The sequence below is a fragment of the Scyliorhinus torazame genome, chromosome 7 (genome assembly GCF_047496885.1).
Source record: "Scyliorhinus torazame isolate Kashiwa2021f chromosome 7, sScyTor2.1, whole genome shotgun sequence".
Lineage (NCBI taxonomy): Eukaryota > Metazoa > Chordata > Chondrichthyes > Carcharhiniformes > Scyliorhinidae > Scyliorhinus > Scyliorhinus torazame.
In genome coordinates, this window is record NC_092713.1 from 198,512,370 (window position 1) to 198,532,393 (window position 20,024).

A 20,024-nucleotide genomic window follows, 5' to 3' on the forward strand; every position below is an offset into this window, starting at 1 on the left:
TCTCATACTACGCCCAGTGGGTCCCCCAGTACGCAGACAAGGCCCGCCCCCTAATACAGACCACGACCTTCCCTCTGTCGACAGAGGCTTGCCAGGCCTTCAGCCGCATCAAAGCGGATATCGCAAAGGCCACGATGCGCGCCATCGACGAGTCCCTCCCCTTCCAGGTCGAGAGCGACGCCTCCGACGTAGCTCTAGCGGCCACCCTTAACCAAGCGGGCAGACCCGTGGCCTTTTTCTCCCGAACCCTCCACGCTTCAGAAATCCGCCACTCTTCAGTGGAAAAGGAAGCCCAAGCCATAGTGGAAGCGGTGCGACATTGGAGGCATTACCTGGCCGGCAGGAGATTCACTCTCCTCACCGACCAACGGTCGGTAGCCTTCATGTTCGATAATGCACTGCGGGGCAAAATCAAAAACGACAAGATCTTAAGGTGGAGGATCGAGCTCTCCAGCTTCAACTACGCGATCTTGTATCGTCCCGGAAAGCTGAACGAGCCGTCCGATGCCCTATCCTGCGGCACATGTGGCAACGCACAAATTAACCGCCTCCAAACCCTCCACGAGGACCTCTGCCACCCGGGGGTCACTCGGTTTTTCCACTTTATCAAGTCCCGCAACCTCCCATACTCTTTAGAGGAGGTCCGTACAGTCACAAGGGACTGCCACATCTGCGCAGAATGCAAACCGCATTTTTTCAGGCCGGATGGTGCGCACCTGATTAAGGCTTCCCGCCCCTTTGAACGCCTTAGTCTGGATTTCAAAGGGCCCCTCCCCTCCACCGACCGCAACACATACTTCCTTAATGTGGTGGACGAGTACTCTCGCTTCCCATTCGCCATCCCCTGCTCTGACATGACCGCGGCCACAGTCATTAAAGCCCTGAACACCATCTTCACACTGCTCGGTTGCCCCGCATACGTCCACAGCGACAGGGGGTCCTCTTTCATGAGTGACTAGTGTACCAGTTCCTGCTCAGCAAGGGCATAGCCTCAAGCAGGACGACCAGCTAGGGGGAACGGGCAAGTAGAGAGGGAGAACGGCACGGTCTGGAAGACCGTCCTACTGGCCCTACGGTCCAGGGACCTCCCAGTTTCACGGTGGCAGGAGGTCCTCCCGGACGCTCTCCACTCCATCCGGTCACTATTGTGTACGAGCACTAATCAAACGCCTCATGAGCGTCTCCTTGTCTTCCCTAGGAAGTCCTCCTCTGGAACGTCGCTGCCGACCTGGCTGGCGGCCCCAGGACCCATCTTGCTCCGAAAGCATGTGCGGGCACACAAGGCGGACCCGTTGGTCGAAAGGGTTCACCTCCTCCACGCGAACCCGCAGTACGCTTACGTGGAGTACCCCGACGGCCGACAGGACACGGTCTCCCTGCGGGATCTGGCACCCGCCGGCAACACACACACCCCCCCAGAAACCATTCACCCTTCCTGCCACCGCCGCACCCCGCGACCGCCCCCTTCCCAGGAGGATCGGTTCCCCTCCCCTCAGGCCCGACCAAGAATAAAGCCCGAGCTGAAACCGTAAGGCCCCCGGAGACGACAACACCAGAACAAGCACCACCACCACCACCGGGGCCGAGGCGATCGACACGGACGACCAGACCGCCCGACCGACTCGTGGCATCGATCTAAATCAATATATGGACTTTTCACAAGAACATTTTGCTTTTCTCCCGATACCTTCTGTAAATAGTTGAAACAGGACAAAATTGTACATACTGTATTGCCATATGAATGTTTTTCCTCCCAGGACCAGCCCTGTAAACCCTTACCACCATGCAAAGCATCACCCCGCCGGGTTCATTTTTGACAAGGGGTGAATGTGGTAGTATGTATTAGGGGTCATGTGGGACTGGAAGCCCGAATGTCATTGGCTGACAGATCCCGGGTCCTGGTTGGCCGTTGACCTCTAGCTCCGCCCTGAAGGCGGAGTATAAGAAGCCGGAGTCCTCCCCCGCAGGCCATTCTACTATCGAGCTGCGGGGGAACAGACACGCTTAATAAAGCCTCATCGACTTCACTCTATTCGTCTCACGGAGTCTTTGTGCGCTACACTCTCCAAATGGAGAAAATCAAAATTCACCATCCGAGCGTCAGACGACGGCTTCCACAGAACGTGGGAGCCATTCACCCAAATGTTCCGGGACCTGTTTGTGGCCAACGAACAAGCAGAAGAATAGCCAGGTAGCCAAGAATTAGGGGAAAGTAGCCAAAGCATGAGAGGGAGAGATAGACCGGGCGAGAGAGGTGGGGGACGGGGACGGGGAGGACGGGACGGGACGGGACGGGGGGTGGGGACACAGCTAAACTGAAGAGGAAAGAAAGGCGAACCACAGGAGGGGATGAGGGGGCAGAAATGGGGGGGGGGGGGGGGACAAGGGGGGGAAAGAGGGAAGAGACACAGAACAATAGAGGAGAACCAGGGAGGTGGAGGGGAGGCATTTACAGGAACAGTGAACAAGGAGAATACAGGCGAAAGACGAGAGGAACGGCTGAAGCGGAGGTGAGCGCGAGTCTCCATCCCCCCCTCACCCCCACAAACAGATGCCTACTTATGTGTTGTAAATAATTTTGCCAATTGTACAGAGTTGCTGCTGTTGAGCTCGTGCATAATACCCTACCAGTTACGATATTTGATTTTTTAATTTCTTTTTTATGATTACTTTTTTTTTGTTTTTTGTGATATGTTTGTGTGTGCCCTTCTCTTATATCATGCTGTGTACATAACGGCAAATATACTTTGTTCAAAAACCCAATAAGAAACATTTATAAAAAAAATAAATGCAAATTGTTGTGGGTGTAAACTTTCATTTGCAGATGTTAGTTTGATCGGTCAAACAGAAAAGTCCCAGGTTCCATCAGTAATGGAAGTTTCTGCCAAGATTGGACCCCATATGCTGTCCCATTTCAGGGCAGGGTAGCATTAATCAATTAATTATTACCAGTTGAGCTCATTTCTTTTTTTTTAGTAAACATTTTATTGAGGTATTTTTGTTATAGTAACAACAACAAAATAAACAATATACATGAAACTATAAACATAGTGCAAAAGCCATTTACCTTTCGTACAGGTCCCACCCTTATTGACCCCCTACTCTAATCTAAACTACTCCCCCCCCCCCCCCCCCCCCCCGTCTGCTGACTATTAATTATTCCGCAAAGAAGTCAACGAACGGTTGCCACCTCCGGGTGAACTCTAACACTGACCCTCTCAAGGCAAACTTGATTTTATTCAAATAGAGAAAGCTAGCCATGTCCGATAGTCAGGTCTCCGATTTCGGGGGCTTTGAGTCCCTCCATGCTAATAGTATCTGTCTCCAGGCTACCAGGGAAGCAAATGCCAGAACGTCTGCCTCTTTCTCCTCCTGGATTCCCGGGTCTTCTGACACCCCAGAAATTGCCACCTCTGGACTCAGCACCACCCTTTTTTTTAACACCGTGGACATGACGTCCGCAAACACCTGACAAAATCCCCTAAGCTTTGGACATGTCCAAAACATGTGGACATGGTTCGCCGGTCCTTGCGCACATTTTGTGCACCTGTCCTCCACCCCAAAGAATCAGCTCATCCGGGCCACTGTCATGTGAGCCCGGTGAACAATCTTAAATTGTATCAGGCTGAGCCTGGTACATGTTGCGGATACGTTGACTTTACTCAACTCGTCTGCCCATAGACAATCCTCTATCTCACTTCCCAGCTCCTCCTCCCACTTGCGCTTCAGCTCCTCGGTCTGCATCTCCTCCGACCCCATAAGCTCCTTATAAATGTCCGAGGCGCTCCCTTCCCCTACCCACCCTCTGGAAACTGCCCTGTCCTGAATCCCCCTTTGCAGTAGGAGCAGGAATGTTGTCATCTGTTTACAAAGGAAGTCCCACATCTGCCTTGCCAACCCAAACTTGTCCTCCAACGCCCTCATACTCGGAAAGCTCCCCTCGATGAACATATCCCCCATCCTCTCAATCCCCGCTCTCTGCCATAACTAGAGCCCCCATCCATACTCCCCGGGGCAAACCGGTGATTATCACAGATTGGGGCCCAGGGCGATGCTCCCACTGCTCCCACATGTTTCCTCCATTGGCCCCAAATTCTCAGGGCCACCATCACCACTGGACTGGTGGAGTACCGTGCCGGCTGGAATGGCAGAGGCGCAGTTACCAACGCCCCCAGACTGGTGCCCTTACATGAAGCCCCCTCCATACGCACCCATGCTGCCCCCTCCCCCAACACCCACTTTCTGATCATGGCTATATTAGCCACCCAGTAATAGTTGCTAAAATTTGGCAGCGCCAGCCCACCCTCTCCCCGACTCCGGTCAAGCATTACCTTCCTTACCCGCGGGGTCTTGCCCGCCCAGACGAAGCCCGTGATCACTCTATTGACCAGCTTAAAAAAGGATTGCGGAATAAAGATGGGGAGACACTGAAATACACATAGGAATACCAGTTGAGCTCATTTCTGACAACATTCTTCATTTAAGACTTCTTAAACATTTATTGACAAGGCTGTCAACATTCTATGGAGTTTTTGTGTAATTGTTAGAAGTGTAACATACTTTCAATAGCAATTAACCACAGCTTGACAGGGCTGTCAGATTTTAAGTAGCGCATGTGTAATTGGTGAAATACTTTCAAGAGCAATTAGCCACAGCTTAAAATTTTGCCAAGGAACAAGAACAAAGTAGATTAGAACGTAAGAACATAAGAAATAAGAGTAAGAGTAGGCAATTCAGCCCCTCGAGCCCACTCTGCCATTGAATACGAACATGGCTGATCTCACTTCGGCCTCAACTCCACTTTCCTGCCCGTTCTCATATTTCTTCAACCCATTACTAATTAAAAATATGTCTAGCTCCTCCTTAAATTTACTCAATGTTCCAGTATCCATTGCACTCTGGGATCATTCATTCCACAGATTCACAACCCTTTGAGAGAAATAATTTCTCCTCATCTGTTTTTAATCTGCTACCCCTCATCCTAAAACTATGAACTCTTGTTCTGAATTGCCCCACAAGAGGAAGCGTCCACTCTACATCTACTTTGTCAATATCTTTTATCATCTTATATACCTCAATTCGATCTCCTCTCATTCTTTGAAACTCGAGAGAGCATATACCTCAACTACTCAATCTCCCTTCATAAGACAAACTCTCAGCGAGCCTCCTCTGATCTGTCTCTAATGCATTCCTCCTCAAGTAAGGTTGCTTTTGCTTTATTCATTACTGTTTTAGTACAGGGAACGGCAATTGCAATTGGACCTCAATAAAGACAGGTTTCTACAGAATAGAGTTTGAGCTATTATGATTTTATCAGTCACTTCTGATTCAATGAATTAGAATTAGCCAGATATCTCAAATCTATTAACATTAAAGAACTGTGGGTCAGCCTTCAGCATCAAAATGTAATTATTCCTGGTTAATATGGAATTAAACAATTACTGTGATATCTGTGGCACGTTTTAAATGATTTGATGCGCATTGCAAACATTTCTGCACTTATAATTGCCCCATTTCTGTGAACGAGCTTTGTAGCCATTTAAAGCAAGGGTACAAAATATAGACAGCAAGTAAATATACTGCATGTAAATGTAAGGTACTCAGGTGGTGATGCATTCCACATCGGCGGCAGCAATTGTTTTCATGATGGAGTGATTCTGAACGTGTCGCTTCAAACCTGCTGTGTTCATCTGCCTTGGAAGCCTTCAGAGTGAACCAAAGATCAGGCAGATGTTCCATGCTGATCACCTCCGGAACACACACAGGAATGCTAGGTTTGATGTGATAGCTGGTTGTGTTCGACTATTGTTGCTTTGTTCAGTCTAACTTAACTCTCAACTCTAACTGTTGCCAACAAAGCAGACATTGTGTCCGCAAGAAGCATCCTAGGCTAACTGATAAAAGAGTTAAGGTTGTATTGTGTGCAAGGTTAAATTAACATGCTTGCTTAGTTCATCTTGTGCACACTGCAATCTTAACTGATGGTGCTAACTGTGTTTCTGTATGTCATAAGCTCTGAAAATTCTTGATCTCCACAATCATCATGGCAGAGGAAAGGCTATTCCATATCAATAACCTTCCAGTGTAAGAAAAACACTGTCAATGCAATTTCCACGAATGAGATGGCAAAACAGTCAGTGAATTGTGGATACAAGAGACATTTAGATTGTGTGTGGTGCAATGAGCACATTTTGACAACAAATATGCTACATGATTGATGGCTACATGATTATGACAGCATCCTGACTGGCCAGTGTTGAAATGATTTGTTGGATGGTGACATTACTTGCAAGCACATCAATCTTACACACTGTCCCTTGACCAAAGCATTAAAAAAGTAGGTTGGGCTAGTACAGTTCTTTATAGAGAGGCTGCACCCATTGATGTAACTACAGATTTTATGCTTTTGAGGAAGAGGTCTGCACTAAAATTACTAGTGGATAACAATGATTTTGGCACAATTTCCAAGTTTATATGCATTTCAGTGGGGTTTAATCTGTTTATATTTCCCCAAGAAAGCTCCTGCTAAATGACTGTGAACAGTCATCATTTTGAGATTTAATAGTAATGCAATGCTTCAGTATCAGTTATTCTAAAAGAGATCTATCCTCACGGAAGTTTGTGGTTTTTTTTGTTTTAAATTTCCTTTACACACGTTCAAAGCAGTTTTATAAATCATGTCAAAGCGCTTCAGCAAATCATTTTGCATGCAACAGAAATTATCCAAAACAAAACCACAACGTTTTTTTTCTCATGAGATTAGAACATATGCCCTGAATGTTGTTTAAAATACACAATGATGTTTTCATTTCTACCAACTAGTCAGCAATCTATTCAGCAGGCACACATTTACTTTCTGGATCGCATATGTGATCGCGTGGTCCCTTTAAGGAGTGACTTTTCGCAGGCACATTACCAGCTTGGGCCCTATCGCCTCGTGTCCTATCGAAGTGTTCGAAGCCCAACCAAAAGGGAAAAGGCACGTGCCCTGGAGCAGGGATCTAGGCGCCATTGTCAAGGACTAAATACCTGTATACCTCTGTGCCTGTATCTAGTTGATCCTCATTGTTGTTTCCAATAAACCGCTTTGTTATATAAGAAGCTTCCTCAGTGATACCTCACGCTGTTACAGCATGTTTTGGAAAACATGTGATTCTGGTACAAGTATCAGCATAGCCTATTTAATTATATGTCTGAAGTGTCTGTGGCCTGTGGTATCATCCATAAAGATCAGTTTAAAACGGCATCCAGCTTCTACAAGGAAGATGGTGTAAAGAAGGGGTGAGCTAAAAATGACCAAAACCATGCGAGAAAGGTTGGCTGGTACAACATTATTATCTTGTAAGCACCAAACTAGGAAATATAACCTGACCTAAAGCTATGATAATAATAATAGATACCCCAGAAACCTGTCAACTGAATACAGAATATAGACATACAAAGAACAAACAGTTCCACTGACACCGCAGTGGGACATGGGTGATGTGTTGGGTGCTCTGGATCCGTGGAACACATACAGGCCACCAACACTTAAAATAGTACAACACTATTTTATTAAGCTAGAAACTGTTGAAAATACTTTCACTGTGGGTTAACACGATGTTAGATTAAACTAAAGACCTATGCCTGTCCTAACCAGTCTATGCACTCAGCACATGGTGAAGATCTGTGCTGTAAGCTGTAAGCTCTGCCCTTCTGAGAGGCTGCATCCCGAATGAGCAGGAAAAGTGATGCCCTCTGTCTTTATAGTGAGTGTGCTCTAACTGGTGATTGGCTGCGGTGTTGTGTGTGTTGATTGGTCTTGCTGTCTGTCCATCAGTGTGTGTGTCGGCACCATGATATACTGGTGTATATTATGACATCCCCCTTTTATTAAAAATGTATGTGTGTGGCAATAAATAATGTATGGTGAGAATGTTCCTAACTACGTGTGGGGTGCGAAGACATATTTACAGGACTACGTACATGAGAACTAAGCTGTTTACATGGGAAGGTGCCTGGTGCAGAGGAGCAGTATGCAACAAGAATAACGAGATCAACACTATATACAAACGAGGGAAACGATCAAACAAAGCTACGAAACAATTCAGAGTCCATAAATTCGAAAAGTTCATAAATTTAGTCTCTGAGGTGGGCGACGAGTTCTGGTTGACCGCCTCAGGGGTGGGTCGAGAGCCGCCGGTTCAGGAGCGGGCTGGGCTGTGTTGAAGTTAGGGGGAGGCAGAGTAACAGGGAGCTCTGCATAGTCCGTGGCAGGGTCAGCAGTAGAGCGAGGCGACAGTGGAGGATCATGTGGCGAGCGTGGAACGAGACGAAGGGCGCGTCGAATGCGGCGCAGAATAGAGCCATCCGGTAGACGAACGAGGAACGAGCGGGGGGTCACCTGCCGAAGGACAACAGCGGTTGCAGACCAGCCACCATCTGGAAGATGGGTGCGGACATTGTCATCTGGAGCCAGAGCAGGGAGATCAGCTGCACGGGAGTCATGAGCCGCCTTGTGCTGTGCACGAGACAGCTGCATCCGGCGAAGGACCAGAACGTCGTCGAGGTCTGGGACATGGATGGACGGTACCGTCGTCCTCAGGTTGCGACTCATGAGTAATTGGGCTGGTGACAGGCCAGTGGACAGTGGGGCGGAGCGATAGGCCAGCAAGGCAAGGTAGAAATCAGACCCAGTATCGGCAGCCTTGCATAGGAACCGTTTGACGATATGTACTCCTTTCTCTGCTTTGCCGTTGGATTGGGGGTACAGGGAACTGGACGTCACATGGGCAAAATTGTACCACCTGGCAAAGTTGGACCATTCTTGGCTGGCGAAGCAGAATTGACGGTATTGGCCCTTGAGATACCCGTCCATTAGGTGACGCATGACACGCTGTAGCAAGGGGTCAGCCGCCGTCTCGCGGCGGATTTGGACGAGGCGTTCATCCGTGGCAGGTAGATTAGAGGCCGTGAATGCCACATGGGCGTCAACCTGGCAGACAAATCCCGCTGGGTCACATGGAGTGTTGACTGCCCTGGAGAGAGTGTCAGCAATGATGAGGTCCTTGCCTGGGGTGTATACCAGCTGGAAGTCGTATCGCCGGAGCTTGAGAAGAATATGCTGGAGGCGAGGCGTCATGTCGTTCAAGTCTTTCTGTATTATATTGACCAGCGGGCGATGGTCGGTCTCGACGGTGAATTGAGGAAGTCCGTAGACATAATCGTGAAACTTAACCACACCGGTCAGAAAGCCCAGGAACCCCTTTTCTATCTGCGCGTAGCGCTGCTCCGTGGGGGGTCATCGCACGTGACGCATATGCAACGGGGGCCCATGATGAGGCCTCATTACATTGAAGGAGCACTGCCCCAATGCAGGATTGACTGGCATCGGTCAAAAATTTGGTCTCCGTTGCTGGATCAAAGAAGGCTAAGACCGGGGCCGTGGTCAGTTTTGCCTTGAGTTCCTCCATTCGCGCTCGTGGGCAGGGAGCCATTGGAAGTCTGTCATCTTCCTGACCAGGTTCCCGAGAGCCGTGGTATGAGAGGTGAGGTTAGGGATGAATTTCCCTCAAAAATTGACCATGCCCAGAAATTGTCCTCTGGTGTTTACATAGCTGTGATGGCAGCTACCTTCTCCGCATCCGGCTGCACACCCAATTGGGAGATGTGGTCCCCGAGGAACTTAAGTTCTGTCTGACCAAAAGGGCATTTGGCCCTGTTGAGGCGGAGGACATGCTCATGTATACGTTTGAATACACGCTGGAGGCGACTAACATGCTCCTGCGGGGTGGTGGACCAAATGATTATGTCATCGACATAGACGTGAACACCTTCAATACCTTCCATCATTTGTTCCATAATCCTATGGAACACTTCTGATGCAGAGATGATCCCAAACGGCATCCTGTTGTAACAATACCTTCCAAAGGGGGCTGTTAAATGTGCAGAGTTTCCTGCTGGATTTATCGAGCTGGATTTGCCAGAATCCTTTTGAGGCATCGAGTTTGGTAACGAGCTTGACACGCGCCATCTCACATATGAGCTCTTCGCGCTTGGGAATTGGATAGTGCTCTCTCATAATATTGCGATTTAGATCCTTGGGATCAATGCAAATTCTCAATTCGCCGGAAGGCTTTTTTACACATACCATGGAACTGACCCAGTCAGTCGGTTCCGTCACTTTGGAAATCACTCCTTGGTCCAGAGGTCCTGCAGTTGCTGCTTGAGGCGGTCCTTAAGGGGTGCTGGGACCCAGCGAGGTGCATGCACCACAGGCGTGGCATTTGGTTTTAATAAAATCTTCTCGGTGTACGGGCACGTGCCCATGCCCTCGAAGACGTCGTGGGACTGGTTGATAATGGCGTTGAACTGCGCCCTGAAGTCAGTGTCCTGAAAGGCAGACGTGTCAGCAGGAGAGAGAGAGTGAACTCTCTGAACTAGGTTCAACAGCTTGCATGCCTGCGCGCCAAGCAGGGAGGCTTTCGAAGAGCCCACGATTTCAAAGGGAAGGATGGCTTTGCGTGCCTGTGCGTCACTTCAAGTTGGCATGAGCCGCTGGCAGCAATGGCATTGCCATTATAATCTAATAGCTGGCAGGCTGATGGTAGGATGGCTGGTTTGACACGAAGGCTTTGGAGGTCAGACCGCGCAATGAGATTGGCGGAGGCACCGGTGTCCAGACGGAATCGTGTATGGGATCGGTTGACCGTAAGGGTGGCACACCACTCATCGTCCGGATCGATGCTGTATACTGATAGAGGCTGGATTCTTTGCTTCGGGGACACCCTGTTTTTTGTAATGATAACGACTTGAAAAGGCGCCTTCGGGTCCTCGGTGTCAATATCGGGTAGCAGGTCCGAATTGGGCTCGGTGACCGTGTGTTGAATGGCCCGGACATCTTTACGAGGCTGGCTGGAGCGACGAGAGTTGGCAGGCTGAGCTGATCTGCATAAAGCAGCATTGTGGACAAGTTTGCCACATCGCAGGCATCGTCGGGATTTGACAGGACATTGCCGCTTTAAGTGGGCGGAGCCACAGTTGCCGCACGTTGTAGCATCAGTACGTTCGCTGCGCCACCGCGCATGCGTGGTGCGGTCGTACGTGGTGTGCGCCTGCGCAGTACGTTCGCCGACGTCGCCGTCCCCTCGTTCGGTGCGCACAAGCGCGGGAGTCCGCGAAAAGCGGGCAAAATGGCCGCCCTCATTCAGGCTGAGGCCCTGGATTGCTTGGACCCGTTCTGCCTCGTGGGGACCTTGCCGCACCATTTCAGCCGCTTGGTTGTGGGAATACCGACTAGTGGCGTATTCATGTAGCACGCAGGTCTCGATAGCAATCGCTGGGTGAGTTGCTTTACCTTGAGGAGCTGCTAGCGTAGGGGGTCCGACTGAACACCAAAAACGATCTGGTCGCATATCATGGAGTCAGAGGTGGACCCGTAATTACAGGACTGCGCAAGGATGCAGAGGTGGGTTCATCCTTACCCTGCAAACGCTGTTGGAATACATAGCGCTCAAAACTTTCATTCACCTCTATGTCGCAGTGACTCAAGGAGGACCGTCTTGAATTTTGATTTATCTTCACCATCAGCAAAGGTGAGAGAGTTGAAAATGTGGATGGCATGGTCCCCGGCCGTGGATAGGAAGAGAGCGATCTTCCTGGTGTCTGAGGCATCTTCCCGGTCTGTGGCTTCAAGGTAGAGCTGGAAGCGTTGTTTGAATATCTTCCAGTTGGCCCCTAGGTTACCGGTGATGCGAAGCGGCGACGGCAGGCGGACGCTGTCCATTTTGCAGGATGGCTGTATGCTGGTGGAAGGCAGATCACTTGCAGGTAGGTCTAAGAAGTTCTAACATCCCTCAACTACTGGTACCATGATGTGTTGGGTGCTCTGGATCCGTGGAACACATACAGGCCACCAACACTTAAAATAGTACACTATTTTATTAAGCTAGAAACTGTTGAACATACTTTCACTGTGGGTTAACATGATGTTAGATTAAACTAAAGACCTATGCCTGTCCTAACCAGTCTATGCACTTAGCACATGGTGAAGATCTGTGCTGTAAGCTGTAAGCTCTGTCCTTCTGAGAGGCTGCATCCCGAATGAGCGGGAACTCTAATGCCCCCTGTCTTTATAGTGAGTGTGTTCTAACTGGTGATTGGCTGCGGTTTTGTGTGTGTTGATTGGTCTTGCTGTGTGTCCATCAGTGTGTGTGTCTGCACCATGATATACTGGTGTATATTATGACAATGGGTTTGCTGTAAAACTCAGGCTGCAAGTATATCTAACATTCCATCACTTGTATTGTGCAAAACTTCAAGTTCATAGAAATCCCAGTTCAGAGCACTGCTGTTTTACAACATTTTTGAAGGACTTTGTCAGCATTAAAACTAGTAGTCCTTTAATGGAAAGTGGGCAAGGGGTGCATACAAAGTTGTGGCATTTGTTTTATTTGTTCTTTCACAGATGGTGGGTTTGGAGTTAGGAGCTAAATGTTTGCAATGTTTCACTTTGTAAATAGGTCGAAAACTGAGCAAAGATTGACTTCTGGTACCCGCCCCCCATCAGCTGGCTACAACATATTTAATACATCCCACCACTCGTGCAACCACATCAAGCGCTGGCATCTTTCTCCGACAAAACGCAGTGGGAATGTACTGAAAACAAGAAAGCGGCAGATTACTTGGCACAGGACACACTGACCAGCTAAGCGAAACAGGAAGGTTAAAATATCCAGAAATAGTTTCAAATTGCTGCAACAAATCTTGCGTGAAGTATCTTTGAATCCACTTAAGTAAGCAGAAATGTCCTTAGCAGCCCTGGCTGCCCATTTTCTATGGGTGAGTCAATGATTAAATGGAATAAACAGTGTGAAAATTGCATCTTTGGGGCCTGCAGTTTCTGTTTTATCAGCAGAACATAACCAAATAGCAAATCGACCCTAATGCCATACTGGAGATCAGTTGGCACTGTAAAGGGGAAAAGCTGTCCACAGTGAATTAATCCAAATTACTCTGAAATCTGCAATGCTCAAATTTGATTGCTGTAAAATTTATTCACAGATCTAACTAAAGGCACAATACAAATTTTATCTCATTCATAGCATTGACTGTTATTCAAATGATTTTACTGATGACAAGTTGTTAGATCAGTCATTTTTGTCATTTAGATCATATCCCACAGATCGTCCTGTAAAACTTTCCATTAGTTAATGGCTAATGACTTTATCACATCTGTCTGAGAGGTTACCAAGTCTGAAATCACAGTTCTCCAACATAATCTTGTCTAATTTGTAGCATTGCACAGTTTTAATCCACAGTGTATGAATGTAACCAAGACAGTGAGGTTGACCTTTAACCAACAACTTAGTAACATGAATATGAAACTGGTATGAACAAATGTGTATGAAGGTTTCCAATTTAGAGATGACTATAGCCTGCAGCAGTGGTTTAAGCTCCTCTGCAAATGGTTTTGTCTGTGTTTTATCCAGGTCTGTGGATTTACTTAGACTCACTGTATATATGATTGACTTTTTGACGATTGTTATCTAACTGAATCAGAGTCCAGCTGTTTTTTTAAATTTGATTTATTATTGTCAAATGTATTAGTATACAATGAAAAGTATTGTTTCTTGCATGCTGTACAAACAATGCATACCGTACATAGGGAAGGAAGGAGAGACTGCGGAATATAATGGTATAACTATAGCAAGGTGTAGAGAAAACATCAACTTAATACGAGGTAGGTCCATTCAAAAGACTGATGGCAGTAGGGAAGAAGCTGTTCTTGAGTCGGTTGGTACGTGACCTCAAACTTTGGAGTCTTTTTCCTGACGGAAGAAGGTGGAAGAGAGTATGTCTGGGTGTGTGGGGTCCTTAATTATGCTGACTGCCTTTCTGAGGCAGCGGGAATTATAGACAGAGTCAATGGATGGGAGGCTGGTTTGTGTGATGGACTGGGCTACATTCACAACCTTTTGTAGTTTCCTGCAGAGCAGGCTCCATACCAAGCTGTGATACAACCAGAAAGAATGCTTTCTATGGTGCATCTGTAGAAGTTGGTGAGGGTCGCAGCTGACATGACAAATTCCTTAGTCTTCTGAGAAAGTAGAGTCGTTGGTGGGCTTTCTGAACTATAGTGTCAGCATGGGGGGACCAGGACAGGTAGTTGGTGATCTGGACACCTAAAAACTTGAAGCTCTCGACTCTTACTACTTCGTTCCCATTGATGTAGACAGGGGCATGTTCTCCACTACGCTTCCTGAAGTCAATGACAATCTCCTTTGTTTAGTTGACATCGAGGAAGAGATTATTGTGGTCGCACCATTTCACCAGATTCTCTATCTCATTCCTGTACTCTATTAAATTATTTTGAGGGGGATGGGGGGAGGTGTGAGAAAGATGCTCCTGAATTTTCCCACACTTTCCTTCCGTCTTTCCCTTATGCCCACCTTTGCTGTTCAAGTCATGAATATGTTCATGCAGACCAGCACTGATGTAATAGAACTGAACCACCAGGAGTCACCAGCACTGTTACTATAGGCCCCACGAGACCCATGGGGGGACGACCCGATCCATCTTCCTGTGGGGCTCATGGAATTCGAGTTCCCCCGCTGAGGGACGGAGGTCCAACAACGGGACTTGTTACTTTCCCAAGATAAAAGATGGCCCAAGAGGGAGCCGGCATCTCAGGATGGTCCCGGCTGGCACTTGGGGTGTAGCTTAGTTGCTGTATTTCCTGGCTGTGAGTAGGAAATCAACTACTTTTGATTCATCTTTTCAGACCTCCTCATTGATTACAATAACTGTGCAGAGGTAGCCTGCTTATGGTGAATTTTTCAATCCACCAACCATACACAGTGCTAATGATAGAATATAATCACATTAAAAAGCAGTTGATAGTGTATTATCTTGCCTTTGAATATGGTCTGGACAAACATCCAGTTTAAAAGAAAGGATTGCAGGTTATACATCCAGGCACTGTGCTCCATTGAGTAACTGATGATGTGTGGGTATAGCCCATTGAAATGGCATCTGGTTAGTATAGAACACCACAGATTGTAATTTTGAAATAATATCTTCATGTTTTTACCTTACTAACCCAGGGGCTAGAGACAAATATCACCTGGTCTTCTCAGTAGTTTTGATCATAGCTCATTAGCTCCCTCTGATTAAATTAGACTTAGTTGCGACAGCACGAGCTGTATACTCACAAAGCGGTTTCAATTAAACAAAGAGTATTTTAGCATTCACATGTTCTGACGTGCATTCCTCACTCAGAGGAGTTGGTTTGGACCAGCCACTTCCATCTCATTAATAATTAAGTACGAACGTCAATCAAAACTGGAATTGAAAACTGGTCCTTCGCCTATATTCAGATTTCCTACAGCATAGCTGCTGAAGTGTCTGAAGTGGAATTCAATTATTGAACAGTTACAGATCGTAAGAAAAATATTCAACTTGATCACAAAGTAGAATGGGGTGATTTTAACTGGGCATTTAGTTGGCAGACAAGCATCAGACCCACACAATGTGATCAGTTTGGGGGATCAAATAAGAACAGGCCAGTTAGATTGCATTGCTATTTTATCTGTGCACCTCATGACCTCATTGAACAGCGAAGCAGATTCGGTGGGCCACATGGCCTACTTCTGCTCTTTCGTGTTATGGCCTTATGGCCCAGGCAGGTAGAGCAGGTAGAAATTCCCCACAAATTTTCAAATAAACATGGGATTATTTTGCGTAGTTTCTGCGTGCTGCATCACTCACATATTGTTTTATACATAGCTCTAACCGTAAGCTCTTTGCTTTACAATATTTCTTAGTACAAATGATAAAAATGCAGAAAAAAATACTGAGTAATTGTTGCATTAATTAATAAGCCACCAACATTTGTAGATATGAAACACCACTGATGCAAATCACAATTAACCGATAATGCTTACAGTCTGTATGCAGATAGAATAGATCAACAACCATACCTCCAAGTTATCATTTATTCTTCATAGCTGAGTAATATAAGGTGTGTTCCTACTTTAGCCCTGAAGTGGGAAATGCTTCAAAAGGGCACTTGGCACAGAAGATGGCTGCCTGACACACAAGATGGAGACACAGAGAATAAAGCAGACATAATTGATGCCTGGAGTCCAGCGGGGTGCCAGTAGGACAGATAAGAACAGATCCAGGACAAAGGAAGCCAAACAGGAAGATTAAGAAATACATAAATGCGGGACACCACTTGAATAAAGCTGACTTCAGCCAAGGTGTACACAATGATATGCTAATACGAATGCCTTGGGCCATTTCCTAAAACAAAGGGACAATCGATACTACCTTCCTGCTGATGCCTGTAACCTGTTAAACCTCTTTGACTGTGGCCATGTGTAAATGGCAAAATGCTTACAAATAGCGATGTACAATCTATAAAATGTTTAAAGATAACAAGGTGATAATTGTTTTGTATCTGGGCTCATTGTGAACCCGAAGTGGCTGTTTAAATATAACAAGGTGATACTTGTTTTGTATCTAGGCTCATTGTGAACCCAAAGTATAAAATGAACGACTGCCATTCAAACCGGGAGAAAGGCTGGCTACTGTACCGCAGGGTACATACGCTTTCTCCCGAAGCTTCGTGTAACAATAAAACTGCATTTATCTGATCACAGTAAGTCTGACTCTTGAAGTGGTTGATTTTTCCCACAACAAGCCCTCACTCATTTTAGGGAACAGAGTTTGCCTTTACAGTCTGGACCATAGTCTGACTGAGCAGGATGTTTGTCTGTTGTAGAACCTACCTGATCTTCAATTGAATTAAATAACAGGTGGGATATGGGATATAGAGCCAGCCTCATCTCTGCTCTGGCAGACCACCTCCTACTCAGCGATGTATCTTTTAATGCTGGTAAGTAAAACATTGAGACTCCAAGGGCAGATTATGATGACCTTATTTAACAACAACAACAAAAACATGCATTTATATAGCACCTTTAATGTAATAAAACACCCCAATGTGTTTCACAAGAACAGTATAATGCAAAATTTAATAATGGGTCACATAAAGAAATGTTAGGGCAGATAATCAAAACCTTAGTCAAAAAAATAGGTTTTAAGGACTTTGTTAAGAGGTGAAGAAAGTAAAATAAAGTCACTATAGTCGCAGATGATCATTGGCTGCTTTCCTCTTTGAGGGCGAGAGCTGACTGGTGGTGATTTAACCTGAGGATCACCACAATTCAGGTGAGGGGCAAGGTTCAGAAGGCGGGGCATTCATGAATAACCTATCGGTCCGGGGATTGAACCCAGGCTGTTGGCTTCGCTCTGCATCATGAACCAGCTGTCCAGCCAACTGAACTAAACCAGCCCCCATGGTGACATTTAGGGAGGGAATGTCAGATATTTGGACCCAAGGAGATGGAGGCATGACCACCAATGGCAGAGCAACTGAATTAACAGGCATGACGGTCAGATTCCCCCAGGTTATAGTTTATGAATAGCAAACGTTTTTTAAAAAATGACAAAATAAGTTGGCTCATTACCCTGCTCATGCCTTTTAACGCAATATATTTGCACAGTTCTTGCCTATACTATTTCAACACTGACCTCGACACACAAACCAGTAAATATATCAAACTGATTTTTGTACAAACTGTGTAATGAGGTATGGCGTGCAAGGTAAGCACATCTCGTTTTAAGATGCACAATCCTATCTTGTTTACATGTGAAGTTGAAATCCTTTGGTAGAACACATTTTCAATGGGTTATCACCTGCAGAAAAATCATGCGGAAAATAATTTAAGTAAAGATATTTATGAACGCACTGAAGCAGCACAAAGCAAGAATTAAATCCACTGGTAAAAGAAAGATAACATTAAGACCATAGACTCAGCCAACAATTATTAAAATGGGTAAACTCCTGTTTTCATTTTTCAGAACACGTATTCCAAAAATCAGCAAAATAAAATCATGCTTAAAATCAATAGTTCTTGGCAACTGATTGTTCAAACTCCATAATCCAGATAATGTATTTCCTTTCAGTTTGATGAATTATAAAGCTGGCCTGTCATAACACAACTGCTCCCACCTAACATATTTCATTATGCTTCCCATCTTGGGATAAACATCTGCCCCCTCATTAATATAGATAGAAACCAGTTCCTGTGAGAAATGCTTGGGTGTAATCAGTCTGTCATTTCAAAGTGGAGTAAAATGACAATTTTATTACACATACACCACACTACCAGCTGTTCCGATCAAATGCTGACACCAGTAGGAAACACAACCCACGGTTAACTGAATTAAAAAGATCCACCGAGCCTATTTATTTTTAAAATAAATGTCATATTCGGAAGCAAAATCAAAATGACCCCTTTGGTTTCCAATCGCTCCAAATTTATACGATATTAATATAGTTATGTAAAATTAGAAGCTACTTGTTGCTTTCAAAACATGGAGTGATCGTAATGATGGGCATCATTTTGATCACATTTTATTTGGCACTTGTGCTAACAGTTTTCTAATATTGATTTGTCGATTGTTACCTTCTGTTTGATTTGAGAAGCAGATTTTGGAAAATGCTGTCCAAAATACTCCCATTATTAGAATTAGATTCTATTTTAATGCGCTGAAAGCTTGTGCATATGTGGCTTTTCATCCAATTCAAGCAGTGAGTATTACCATGCAAATGATCATCGGTTGCTAAGGTCACCCTGTGCACACCACTGTAACTACAACATGGTGCTTCACTTACAGCAATGCATCGGACAGACTCATTTCCTGTGGTGCTGAAAATCTACTGGCTGGAATTTCTTCACTAGTATCAAGAACATACGGTTAAGGAAAGGTTGGACAGGTTAAGTTTGCATCCACTAGAGTTTAAGAGTAAGAGGCGACGTGATCAAAACCTTTAAGATCCTGAGGTGTATTAACAGGGTGGATGTGGAGAGGATTATTCCTCTTGTAGGAGAACCTAGAATTAGGAGTCACAGTTTAAAAATAGCGAGCCCCTCATTTAAGACGGAGATGATGAGAATTTATTTTGCTCAAGAGGGTCGTGAGTCTCTGGAACTCTCTTCCACAAAAGACAGTGGAAGCAGAATCTTTGAATATTTTTAAGGCAGAGACAGATCGATTCTTGATGAACATGGGGGTGAAAGGGGACTTTGTGATGGGAGAAGCTCATAGAGATTAACAACCTGGAAGAAGACTTCCGGTGGCGGCCATGGAGAAGTAGGTCGCACATTCGATAGCTCCCGCCTGAAACGGACAGTCGGACCTTTTTTCCTGGAGTCTTGTGGACTTTATGAAATAAATCGGTGTAGTGAGCAATAGTAAGGAGGATCACCCCCCCCCCCCCGCCCCCCCCCCCCCCCCCCCCCCCCCCCCCCCCCCCCCGCCCCCGGCCGCCGATGTATGGATAGCTGGACCAGAAGTGGCAGTGTGAAACGAATTAGTCCCGATAGAGGGAAGCGAGTGGAGCTGGCAGTGCGGCGAAGCACAGCAGACGGCAAGGACCAGGGAGCGATGGCTCACTGGCCAAAGGAGCAGCAGATGGAGCTTTTCAAGAGTTACTTTGCCGAGCTAAAAAGGGATACGCTTGACCCGATGAAAGCATCGATCGACCAAATGGCGATGACTCAGGCGGCCCAGGGGAAAGCGATTCAGGAGACTGAGTTAAACCTTTCCAACCAAGAGGACAAGATAACTGTACTGGAGCACAAGGTGGAGGTGCTAGATGACCGCCACAAGAAGATGCAGGAGCTGGAGAGCAGGAACAGGAGGCAGAATTTATGAATCGTTGGCCTTCCTGAAGGCATTGAGGGACCAGATGCGGGAGCACATGTGGCGGGTATGCTGCAGTCGTTGATGGGAGCGGGGGCTTTCCCTCGACCCCTGGAGTTAGACGGAGCGCACAGAGCCCTCGCAAGGAAGCCCAAGGCGAATGACCTGCTGAGGGCCATGATGGTTTGTTTTCACCGTTTTTTCAGATAAGCAGCGCGTCTTGCGGTGGGCCAAGAAGGAATGGAGCAGCAAGTGGGAGAACAGTGAGG